Raw genomic sequence first — 12,004 nt, 5'->3', positions numbered from 1 at the left:
TAAATAATCTAGTCAAAGCGGACTCTGCAGGGAACATTAAGGAATCCAAATACAGCTTCAAGCACAAGACAACAGCTTTAGGTTGTATTCCTCACTAGAGAACTTACACGATAACTGGGGAATACAGCTGTACATCAGCAACCTCAAGTTTACTTTTGATGGGGTTCTAATTTTTGGCTATGCATAAGATCTCCTCTGCCCACCACTGCAAAACATTAACCACTTAACTGGCATGGTCGCATGGGACGCAACCACAGCCAGGTGTGCTTCAGCTGACACGTTCGCATCCCATGCGACTGCACCTCTAAACCCCCCCTTCCCACCCCAAAAGTACTATTTTGCTAATCAATGCAGCAGGGAGGACTTATCAGTCCCCCCTGACACAAGCTCCGCTGTACTCTGCATGTGTGGAGGAGGGAGGGGTCTACTTTCAGTGGGGTTTGGGTCTCATTAAAGTAATTTGATGCCGGAGGGGGTTAATATATATATATTTTTTCATTATACTGGTCACAGGGAAGGAGGTGGAGTGCAAAAGAACAGGGGAATTTTACACAGAGTGTTATTGGGTTATAAAACAGTGTATTTTACTACTAAGGGGGTGTGTGTGGTGGGTACTGTTAATATGATCTAATGGTGCATACACATGGTCAGATTTATATGGAATAAAAAGGGAAAAGTACTCTCTAGTGTCGGGGCACAATATCTGCCTAAGTAGGTTAAAACTTAACTTTTAATATATATCATAAGACTGGGACCAACAAGACATGACACAACATAAAACATATAAATCCATTGTTAACAGGAAAGGGTAATCAAGTATTGTCCTGTATAGGTAATGCAACAATTAGGTATTAATGTAGAGCATTAACAGCATAAGGAAAAATAGATTTCAGACGGACTATAACTAGTCATTAATATATGCTGTTATCCTTGCTGAATGTAATTGGATAGGTGAATATATTTAATTGGAAATAAGATAAATCAAAAAAGATAGATCCTGAAATAAGAACCGGACCAAAACACCGCTATATCAGTATTAGTAACCAGACATTAATGTACTGAGTACATATATGGTATCAGCCCTATCAGCAATATTGACTGGTACTAATGAACACGTCACACACAAGTGAAATAAGAGGTGGTTCAAAATTAAGTACAATAAATAGGCAAGCACTGACTTCCTCACTGTGAATAAGAACAAAAAATGTCAGTAAATCATATACACGTATATATGTGCACTGAATGGGAGTCCATCAAATAGGTCCCATAGTATACAAAAACACAAATACAATCGTAGATAAGGAAAAAGATATCAATTATTCAGATGAGACAATTATGTAAAATAATGATAACCAGGTATTAGTGTGTGCAATTATGCACACCATATGAGGTTAATGCACAGAAAGTCCACACGTGGGTCTAAGTGATAGTGACCCTTAAGAGCACAGTGCAATGTAAAGCAAACAATAAAATAGTCAACAAAACACATAAGTGATTAATATTGTGTCCATCATATATGGCAATGAAAACAGAAATAAAGATACCACTCACTTAAGGTAAGGGGATGAGTGGCTTCTGTATCCCATGTACCGGGGTATTGAATGGGATATGAGCGGACTCTCCACATATACCATGAGGGTATGAAAAAATGTGTGATTGAGAATGTGCTCTAATTCCCTCGTTTATGCATCCAGGCTTGATTTATAATTGGTGGAATGCCAGAGGAAAGAGAGAGATCTCCAGTAAAGTTATAGATGGCAGTAAATAGAGGCAGTGCATGTGACCAATTCCAATTTAGTCTAAAGAAATAATAATTGCTCTAAGTTGCTGTGAAGTATGGTGTCAACATCTACAGCACTATGTGAGAGGTAAAGGAGAGACAGCGCCGGTGTCTGCAAAGAGCACACCTCACCCCACTGTTGTCAGAGACAGCGCAGTGGGAACAGTACATGAAGTGGTGCAGCACCGGATGTCACTAGAAAGAAAGACAGGACAGATACCTGTGTGTGTATTGCGGTGGTGGGTCCAGAAAGCGGGAGTCCCCTCGTGCACTCCGGAGGCTCCCTGCTGTCAAGCAGACGCGCGTTTCACCTATGGCTTCGTCAGTAGGCCCTGTGACATCACTGGGGGCTGGCCTCTTTTATTTACACATGCGGCCAATCAAATACAGGGCTGAAATGCAGTCTCGTAACCAATAATTAACTGATTCAACATATTGTCTGCGTATCTAGTCTCTGTATTATCTATCTGGGAATATTAAAGATGTTATCTAACATTTATATAACGCAGAGGTTATAAAAAACGGAGGTTATAAAAGAAAGAAAAAACCTATAACAAGAAAAATATATACAGTATATTACAGATAGGCAATATATATAAATAAATAATTAAGACAGAGCTTAGTAAAGAGCAATGGGTAAATCCTTATTCTAACCAAAGAGGTTAATATATACAGATATAATATGGGAAATCCATTGGAAAATATAGAATAAAATAACAATAAATATACATTAAAGGGTGTGACCCTATTGAGTGAAAAACATTTGGTAAATATTGATTAATTTAACCCAAGAGGAAACCGGAGAAAGTAGAGAATCTGTTTAATAGGGAAATCATGTGATAGTGACTAACATACTGATTAGTATTGTAGGTAGGCATAAAAGGTTTATATTTGAGTTTTTGGCTGCATCAGAGAAAAGCGGTGTAATTAATATATTCGTTTAGGCCATAGGGTTGGGTGGTCTTCAGTTTAAAAGTCCATTCACTCTCCTTCTGTAAAAGGACCTTGGTCAGGTCGCCCCCCCTGATACCCAATCTCACATGTTCTAAGCCAAAGGCTCTAAGATTCGTAGGGGAGCCACCATGATATTTCAGGAAGTGTCTCGCAACAGAGGTTAGTTTCTTCATTTTCTGTAAGTCGGTAGCAGCATTTCTTAGATTTCCAATATGTTCTAATAATCTGTTCTTAAACGGTCTTTTAGTCATGTCTACAGATCTTTTATGACATGGACATTCCAGACAAGTGAGTAAAATGGAGAGAGACAATCTCATCTTTCCAGGCAGGAAGGCTAAACCTAAAACTAACAAAATTCGATTTGTGGTCGAACTTCTGCCAAGAATGGAGACAATTACAGGATATAATTAACACGCATTGGCATATCCTATTGTTGGACTAAGATTTGAAGAACGAATTGGACCAACGGGCAGCCTTCAGTTGGCGTAGATCAACTAATTTAAGGGATACGCTTACTAATAGCCACTTTTACTCACAACCCAAAAAAGCCAGTAAGATCATAGGCACATTCCCATGTGGAAAGTGTAAAGCCTGCCCCCACATGACTAAGGTAGTCTCTGTCAAAGACAGATACAACAACACCTTAGAATTTAAGCAATTTTTTAATTGTAATGCTATGGGGGTAGGTCTACTGTCTGGAATGTCCATGTCATAAAAGATATGTAGGCATGACTACAAGACCGTTTAAGAACAGATTATTAGAACATATTGGAAATCTAAGAAATGCTGCTACCGACTTACAGAAAATGAAGAAACTAACCTCTGTTGCGAGACACTTCCTGAAATATCATGGTGGCTCCCCTACGAATCTTAGAGCCTTTGGCTTAGAACATGTGAGATTGGGTATCAGGGGGGGCGACCTGACCAAGGTCCTTTTACAGAAGGAGAGTGAATGGACTTTTAAACTGAAGACCACCCAACCCTATGGCCTAAACGAATATATTAATTACACCGCTTTTCTCTGATGCAGCCAAAAACTCAAATATAAACCTTTTATGCCTACCTACAATACTAATCAGTATGTTAGTCACTATCACATGATTTCCCTATTAAACAGATTCTCTACTTTCTCCGGTTTCCTCTTGGGTTAAATTAATCAATATTTACCAAATGTTTTTCACTCAATAGGGTCACACCCTTTAATGTATATTTATTGTTATTTTATTCTATATTTTCCAATGGATTTCCCATATTATATCTGTATATATTAACCTCTTTGGTTAGAATAAGGATTTACCCATTGCTCTTTACTAAGCTCTGTCTTAATTATTTATTTATATATATTACCTATCTGTAATATACTGTATATATTTTTCTTGTTATAGGTTTTTTCTTTCTTTTATAACCTCCGTTTTTTATAACCTCCGCGTTATATAAATGTTAGATAACATCTTTAATATTCCCAGATAGATAATACAGAGACTAGATACGCAGACAATGTGTTGAATCAGTTAATTATTGGTTACAACGAGACTGCATTTCAGGCCGCAAGTGTAAATAAAAGAGGCCAGCCCCCAGTGATGTCACAGGGCCTACTGACGAAGCCATAGGTGAAACGCGCATCTGCTTGACAGCAGGGAGCCTCTAGAGTGCACGAGGGGACTCCCGCTTTCTGGACCCACCACCGCAATACACACACAGGTATCTGTCCTGTCTTTCTTTCTAGTGACATCCGGTGCTGCACCACTTCATGTACTGTTCCCACTGCGCTGTCTCTGACAACAGTGGGGTGAGGTGCGCTCTTTGCAGACACCGGCGCTGTCTCTCCTTTACCTCTCACATAGTGCTGTAGATGTTGACACCATACTTCACAGCAACTTAGAGCAATTATTATTTCTTTAGACTAAATTGGAATTGGTCACATGCACTGCCTCTATTTACTGCCATCTATAACTTTACTGGAGATCTCTCTCTTTCCTCTGGCATTCAACCAATTATAAATCAAGCCTGGATGCATAAACGAGGGAATTAGAGCACATTCTCAATCACACATTTTTTCATACCCTCATGGTATATGTGGAGAGTCCGCTCATATCCCATTCAATACCCCGGTACATGGGATACAGAAGCCACTCATCCCCTTACCTTAAGTGAGTGGTATCTTTATTTCTGTTTTCATTGCCATATATGATGGACACAATATTAATCACTTATGTGTTTTGTTGACTATTTATTGTTTGCTTTACATTGCACTGTGCTCTTAAGGGTCACTATCACTTAGACCCACGTGTGGACTTTCTGTGCATTAACCTCATTTGGTGTGCATAATTGCACACACTAATACCTGGTTATCATTATTTTACATAATTGTCTCATCTGAATAATTGATATCTTTTTCCTTATCTACGATTGTATTTGTGTTTTTCTATACAATGGGACCTATTTGATGGACTCCCATTCAGTGCACATATATACGTGTATATGATTTACTCACATTTTTTGTTCTTATTCACAGTGAGGAAGTCAGTGCTTGCCTATTTATTGTACTTAATTTTGAACCACCTCTTATTTCACTTGTGTGACGTGTTCATTAGTACCAGTCAATATTGCTGATAGGGCTGATACCATATATGTACTCAGTACATTAATGTCTGGTTACTAATACTGATATAGCGGTGTTTTGGTCCGGTTCTTATTTCAGGATCTATCTTTTGATTTATCTTATTTCCAATTAAATATATTCACCTATCCAATTACAGTCAGCAAGGATAACAGCATATATTAATGACTAGTTATAGTCCGTCTCTATTTTTCCTTATGCTGTTAATGCTCTACATTAATATCTAATTGTTGAATTACCTATACAGGACAATACTTGATTACCCTTTCCTGTTAACAATGGATTTATATGTTTTATGTTGTGTCATGTCTTGTTAGTCCCAGTCTTATGATATATATTAAAAGTTAAGTTTTAACCTACTTAGGCAGATATTGTGCCCCGACACTAGAGTACTTTTCCCTTTTTATTCCATTTAGCTTTACCTTACTCTCAAGGGTGCACCTCCCTCTTTTCTACCATATTTGAGGATATTTAATCCCCGTAATTAGTTCTTATTTATTAGTGGAGTGATATCTGCCTTGATATGCATTCATAAAATTTACTAGTACCAGTGCTCAGAGTTTCCCGTTACCTTTTTCCCTTCACATACACGGTCAGATTTGTCAGATCTCAGATCTGTCAGATGAACGGGGGGTTCTATTGCAAATGGGGGGGTGGGAGGTAAGTTTACAATAGGGGCCTAGGATCACAAGGGGGTGCAGGACACCCCCTAGGAATAATTTTTTTTTTCAATAAAATATTTACTATTACTATTTCTGACAGTCTTTGGGGGAAAAAAAAAAAAAAAAAATCAGTTGAGTGGTTAAACACCCTAAAAATTATAGTGTTCTGAGTAATAGGCTGACATCTGTACAACCTGACAAAGTAGCACCACATGAAAAAGGTAAAATACATTTTTTACACAAAAAGTATAACACATTATGCCTGTACTGTGTAGCCAGTAGTTCAACAGGTACTGCAATTGTTTACTGCACAACAAAGTGACACAGCTGATACATGACTTAAAACAAGGTCAATGGGTATGACCTGAAGCCTTGCAATACCAAAGCAATGGGAAAACAAACTGAGCAAACAGGTGTTTTTATTTAAATACAGAGGATTGCTTCTACTCATAACATTTCTGCAACCATCATCACTTCAGCAGGGTTCGCAAAATACGTGCTTTTTACGCACTAGGGACCCACTTTTTAAAAGTACCCGGGTCCTGCAGGACGCACTGTGTGCGCGAGTCGCAGCTGCTGGCCCAGTGACCTCCATCAGCGTCTCATCTTCCAGGGCGCCTGAGACCTCCGCCTCCCGGTCACGTTATGCCGCCAAGCTCTCTCCAGCAGCTGCCATTCCCTGCTCCGCAGGGTCCACACAGGCTGACAGCGTGACTGCTCCTGGCCTCCATACAAAGGTATGCGGCTAGGTGATGCTGGATCCTCCCCTCCCGGTCACGTGATCCTGCCGGGCTCTCTAGCAGCTGCCATTCCCTACTCCACAGTGTCCGCACAGGTTGACAGCGTGACTGACCGGGCCCCCATAAACAGGTCTGCGGGTAGGTGACACCGTATCCCCCCTCCCGGTCACGTGATGCTGCCGGGCTCTCTCCAGCAGCTGCCGTTCCCTGCTCTGCACGGGCTGTGCTCCAGGCCTCCATGCCCAGGTCTGCGGGTAGGTTACACCATATCCCCGCCTCTCTTCCTGGGCCCGTCCTCTTCATGTCAGACCCCCGCCCGGATCCACAATGTCCGACCAGAGCAACACAGATTGCACCAGGATCGTCTGCAAGGCCACCAACCATGATATTGCCCAAAGAAAAAGCACCTGGACTGTGAGTAGCTGCCCTCCAGGGCCACATCCTGTGTTAATCGGTGCCCAGTGTCTTACCCGGGGCTGCCAGTGTGTGATGGGACACTCATTTGATATGCAGTCAGGGGCGTTTTAAGAGAGGAGGGGGCCCGTGTGCACTCTCCGTGCGGGGCCCCCTCCTCTCTTCCTGGTGGCCGGCAGCCAACTGATGCGGCTGGCCAGCCACCGGAGCATTAGTAGATTCCAGGAACTAGAGTGTGCCCGGAGTCTACTACGCATGCTCAGAACGCCGGGAAAAAGGCAACCGCGGCTATTTTCCGGTATTCTGTGCATGCACAGTAAACTCTGAGCACTAGAGTGTGCCCGGAGTGTACTGCGCATGCACAGAACACCGGGAAAATGGCCACGGCGGCCATTTTCCGGTGTTCTGAGCAGCGCTGACACCCGCCGCGGGACCACTGACAGGTAAGTTTAAAATAATATGAGTGCAGGGTATGGTGGGTGGTGCGGGGCCCCCCTGTACCCGGGGGGCCCGTGTGCCCCGCACACACTGCACCCATTATAGAAACGCCACTGTATGTAGTGCCAAAGTGTGTATTGTTGCTTACTGTGTGGTACATGGGGGTACAAAGGTGAGATGAGGCCCCTTGTGTTGCACCAGGTTTTCTCCAATGTGTTTTGGGACCCTCATTTCCCAGTGTGTGGTGGGATCCTGCTCTGTTGTGCCCATGTGTGGTGGGACCCTTTTGTGAAATGCCAGGGTGGTGCTATTGTGTAGTGGGACCATTCTGTGTGGTGCCAGTATGTTATGGGAGCCTTCTGTGCAAAGCCAAAGTGCTGCCAGTGTGTGATGGGAGCCTTCTATGCAGTGCCAGGGTTTTGCCAGTGTATGGTGAGAGCCTTCTGTGCAGTGCCAGGGTGCTGCCAGTGTGTGATGGGACCCTACTGAGCAATGCCAGCAAAAGCCCCCTCCTTGCCCTACAGTACTGCGCCTGCTGCTATCTACCCTTGCCCCCACCCTACTCCCAGCACTACCTGCCCCTAGCCCCTCCTAGTCTTGCAGCACTGTTGTCTGCACTTTACCCCCAGTTCTACCCCAACTTCTCTCTGCCTTTACCCACAACTCTACCCCAAATGCTACCTGCCCCCACCACTTTCCCAACTGCTGCCTGCTCTCAACCCGCATAATATGTGATGGGACACAGAAACCACGAAGTAGGACCTCAATTTTTTAAAGTGAAGGGTCCCCGGGACCCACAATTTTTTTCACTCACCGCGATCACTGCTTAAGGCATGCCAAGTTACATTAAAAAAAAAAAAAAAAAAAAAAAAAGGATTTAAATTTTGGACATTTGTAAAATGCATTTTCATTACTTCAACACAATTTTGTAGTACAGGGGTTCTCAACTCCAGTCGTCGTCAAGTACAGGTACCACCAACATACATCACCTGCCGGGGATACTTGAGGTTTGAGAACCACTGCTGTATAACATTCCCCTGACCTAGGCAAGCCACATCACATGTAATTAACCCTATATAAAACCAAATTTTTTTTTTCAATTTCTCTATCATCTAACAGAGCACAAAAATACAAATCCTTATCAGCAAGAACCAATAAAAACACCACTTGTCAAAAGAATGGGTTACATGGTCAATCTTAAAAGCACCATATTGTAACTCTGTCCTGCTGATCTAGAAGAGAGTACAGATCGCACCATGACTTGATAGTGCCGAGCATCTTTGTGTGTGACTTTTTACCTTCGAATGTGTCTTATTCACACAGTGATGTGAATAGCTAGCACAAGCAGCTTCTGCTGATTAAAATGATATGCAGCATGCCAATGTGCATCTGCGGGTGTATTTAAATGCGAAACGCTACGTTACAGTGTTACAGCCACCGACACTAACTTAGCAATTCACATGCAGATACACCCACAAGATAGACATGCTGCATATCATTTGAATCAGCAGAAGCTGCTTGTGCTATCTATTCACATCACTGTGTGAATAAGACGCAGCTGATGGTAAAACGTTGCGTAAAAGACACTCTGCGCTACTGAGGCACACAGAGCTCCCGCGTTGTGTGTGTTCGACTTGTAGCACATGGAGGATAGATGTATGTGGACACATCTGTATCTTTAGGGCTTAGTGATCTATTTACTAAGCAGTGTTAGGAGTGAAAAGTGATAAGAAAGTGATAAGGTGCCAGCCAATCAGTTCCCAACTGTCATCTCACAGGCTGTGTTTTAAATGACAGTTGGGAGCTGATAGAGTGAAAAGGTGCCAACCAATCAGCTCCCAACTGTCATTTCAAACACAGCCTGTGAGATGACACTTAGGAACTGATTGGCTGGCACCTTGATTGGCTGGCCTAACACTGCTTAGTAAATAGACCCCTTAATATTGTACCTGTTGGTGGAAGACATATCAAGCATATACAATGGTTGCAGCAACATTTCATACAAAAAAATACAATAAAAGATCAAACTCTGTATTTCATACTTAAAGTAATGAAGGGTTTTTTTTGTTTGTTTTTTTTTCTATTCAGTAAATGGGAGTTCCTCACATGCCAGTGGTTCACATTCACACCAATCCAATAATCCAGGCATATAAGGACTCTGAATTCTAAATCATACATGCAAAATATATTTTAAGGAAACAGCCAAAAAACTAGTAGTGTACGCCAACATTTGAATAGTACAGTAGACAAAGATATTCCCATGTTATTGTAAGGCATTTCTGTGTCTTGAAATGTAAGGCGTTTCAAAATAGAGAAAAAATAAAAAAAAAGAGAATGAACGCAAGTCGAGAGAGGAGAGAAGGAGCACACGAGAAGATTGCAGATTGCAAGGCGCGAAGGAGAGCAGGAGCGAAGGAGAGCGCGAGAAGGAGCAAAGGAGAGCAGGAGCTAAGGAGAGCAAGAGGCGCAAGGTACACGAGGCAGAGCGCACAAAAGAAGAGAAAATATTTTTCCCCCTACTCTCATTTGTAATAACTAATAACTGGTGGATTTGCAGTCTGTACGCATTTGTAAAGTGTAACATTAAGCATCCTTATACATCATTTGTGCTTGGGGGCGTACTTAATAAAAGGGAAATTGTGCAAGGAGAAGGAAATAATAAATAGGAAGATCTTGACCTACTTAAGCCGCACATCCACTAGGCGACGGCGGCACAACAGTACGATTACAACCCCCACCCAACCCCTCCTGTGTCAACACTACACTGAGCGATTGATCGTTCAGTGTAGGCACATCAATCATCTCTGAACATGGGCAATATGTCGTTATCGGCAAGTTGACCAGCGGAAGTGCCCATCGCTGGTAGTTTCTGACATAATAGTGCCCGGTTTGAGCACGATTGCGATGTCGTAATCGTGCAATCGCTCAGTAATATCGTGTAGTGGATAAGCGGCTTTACCCATAATGACTGGACAGCAAACTCTCTATTGGCAGATGTCCAATATAATCCACCAGATCAGCTACAGGTTAAACCTCCTTGTGCAAATGTGTCAACTGGTCTTTTACAACCTTGCTGTCCTTCAATATACACTGAAACCCACACACAAACCATAAATGTCAAAACACAGCTCACTACTAAATCAGTGGCACATTAAAATGAAGGAATAATAGCTTTCACCTACAGTAACTGCAGGACTTCAATGCTCTGAAGTAAGATCTAGTGAATTACTATGAGGAAAGTCTGGTGGTCTTATAAGCAGAGTGAGGTACCAGTTCAAAGACACACCTAGGGGTATATTAACTAAAGTGTGGATTTTTAGAAGTGAATATGTTGCTCATAGCAACCAATCAGATTCTAGCTATTATCTTCTAGAAAGTGCTAGATAAATGTTAAGTAGAATCTGATTGGTTGCTATGGGTAACATCTCCACTTCTAAAAACCTATTCTCTAGTAAATATACTCCCTAGTGCATTCAGCGTTAACTATATTCTGAGCTACTTTGCAATGTAAAACTATACTATAGCATTGCATAGGAGCCCTGAAACTGGCCACACACCAGAACAGCTTTTCTCCAGCCATCTAACTAGTTGGCTGATTAGAATGAAAATCTAGTAACGTATGGGAGCAAGTGAATCAGCCATTTGCTCCCAAACACTGGAACTCCATAAAATAATGGTCGTTTAGACAAGCTGGTTACATCTGTTTTAACCAACCTGTCTGTACAACAGTTTTTGTCCATATTCTGGTGTTTGGGAGCAAATGACTGATTTATATTCTAACCAGCCAACTAGTTGGATGGTTGAGAAAAGTTGGTCTGGTTAAGGCTAGCTTCAGTATGATTATAAATGTGATATTAAATGAACTTAAAATGTTTTACAGTATAATATACTAATAGAAGCATCTATGGTCTCAAAATGTAGTAGGTATAATAACCATTTATAATTATGTCTATTACTTCACAATGACCAATTGGTATAACAGAAGTCGATGTTTTAAAATACAGGGACATCACGATTTGTTGGTTACAATTTTAATAGCTACATCTACAAACAAAAACTTCTGAAAGCTTGTGGAATGAATGCTGGGTACACACCTATACAATCGTTGGGGTGTTCTTTTGATTCCGACCCGTTCTTTCCGTATGACAAGAGTGTATACGCACCTTCAATCAGGTTTTGTCAGATGAAAACTGGATTGCATGTTATGTACTATTTAATATTCATTCGATTCGTTAGGGCTATATCAGACCAAAAGGCAGTGTGTACCCACTTTCGACCGTTCTTTTTATTCTACAACAGCAGCAGTGCCACCTCTATGGGTTGTACAAACATTTTCTTTCGATATAGGCATCAAAGGTTTGCAAGTGTGATTGTATAGGCGTGTACACGCGTATCA

At 41.7% G+C, this 12,004-nt stretch overlaps 1 protein-coding gene across 1 annotated transcript in view; it reads right to left on the bottom strand.

Moving 5' to 3' along the window:
- Positions 1–12,004, bottom strand: part of PHLPP1 (PH domain and leucine rich repeat protein phosphatase 1) — a 163,347-nt gene that overhangs the window by 127,296 nt on the left and 24,047 nt on the right.

The sequence above is a fragment of the Taudactylus pleione genome, unplaced genomic scaffold, assembly GCF_031769625.1.
Source record: "Taudactylus pleione unplaced genomic scaffold, aTauple2 ptg000116l, whole genome shotgun sequence".
Taxonomy (NCBI): Eukaryota; Metazoa; Chordata; class Amphibia; order Anura; family Myobatrachidae; genus Taudactylus; species Taudactylus pleione.
The sequence above is the reverse complement of the archived record's forward strand: the minus strand, read 5'-3'. Positions and strand labels throughout refer to the sequence as shown.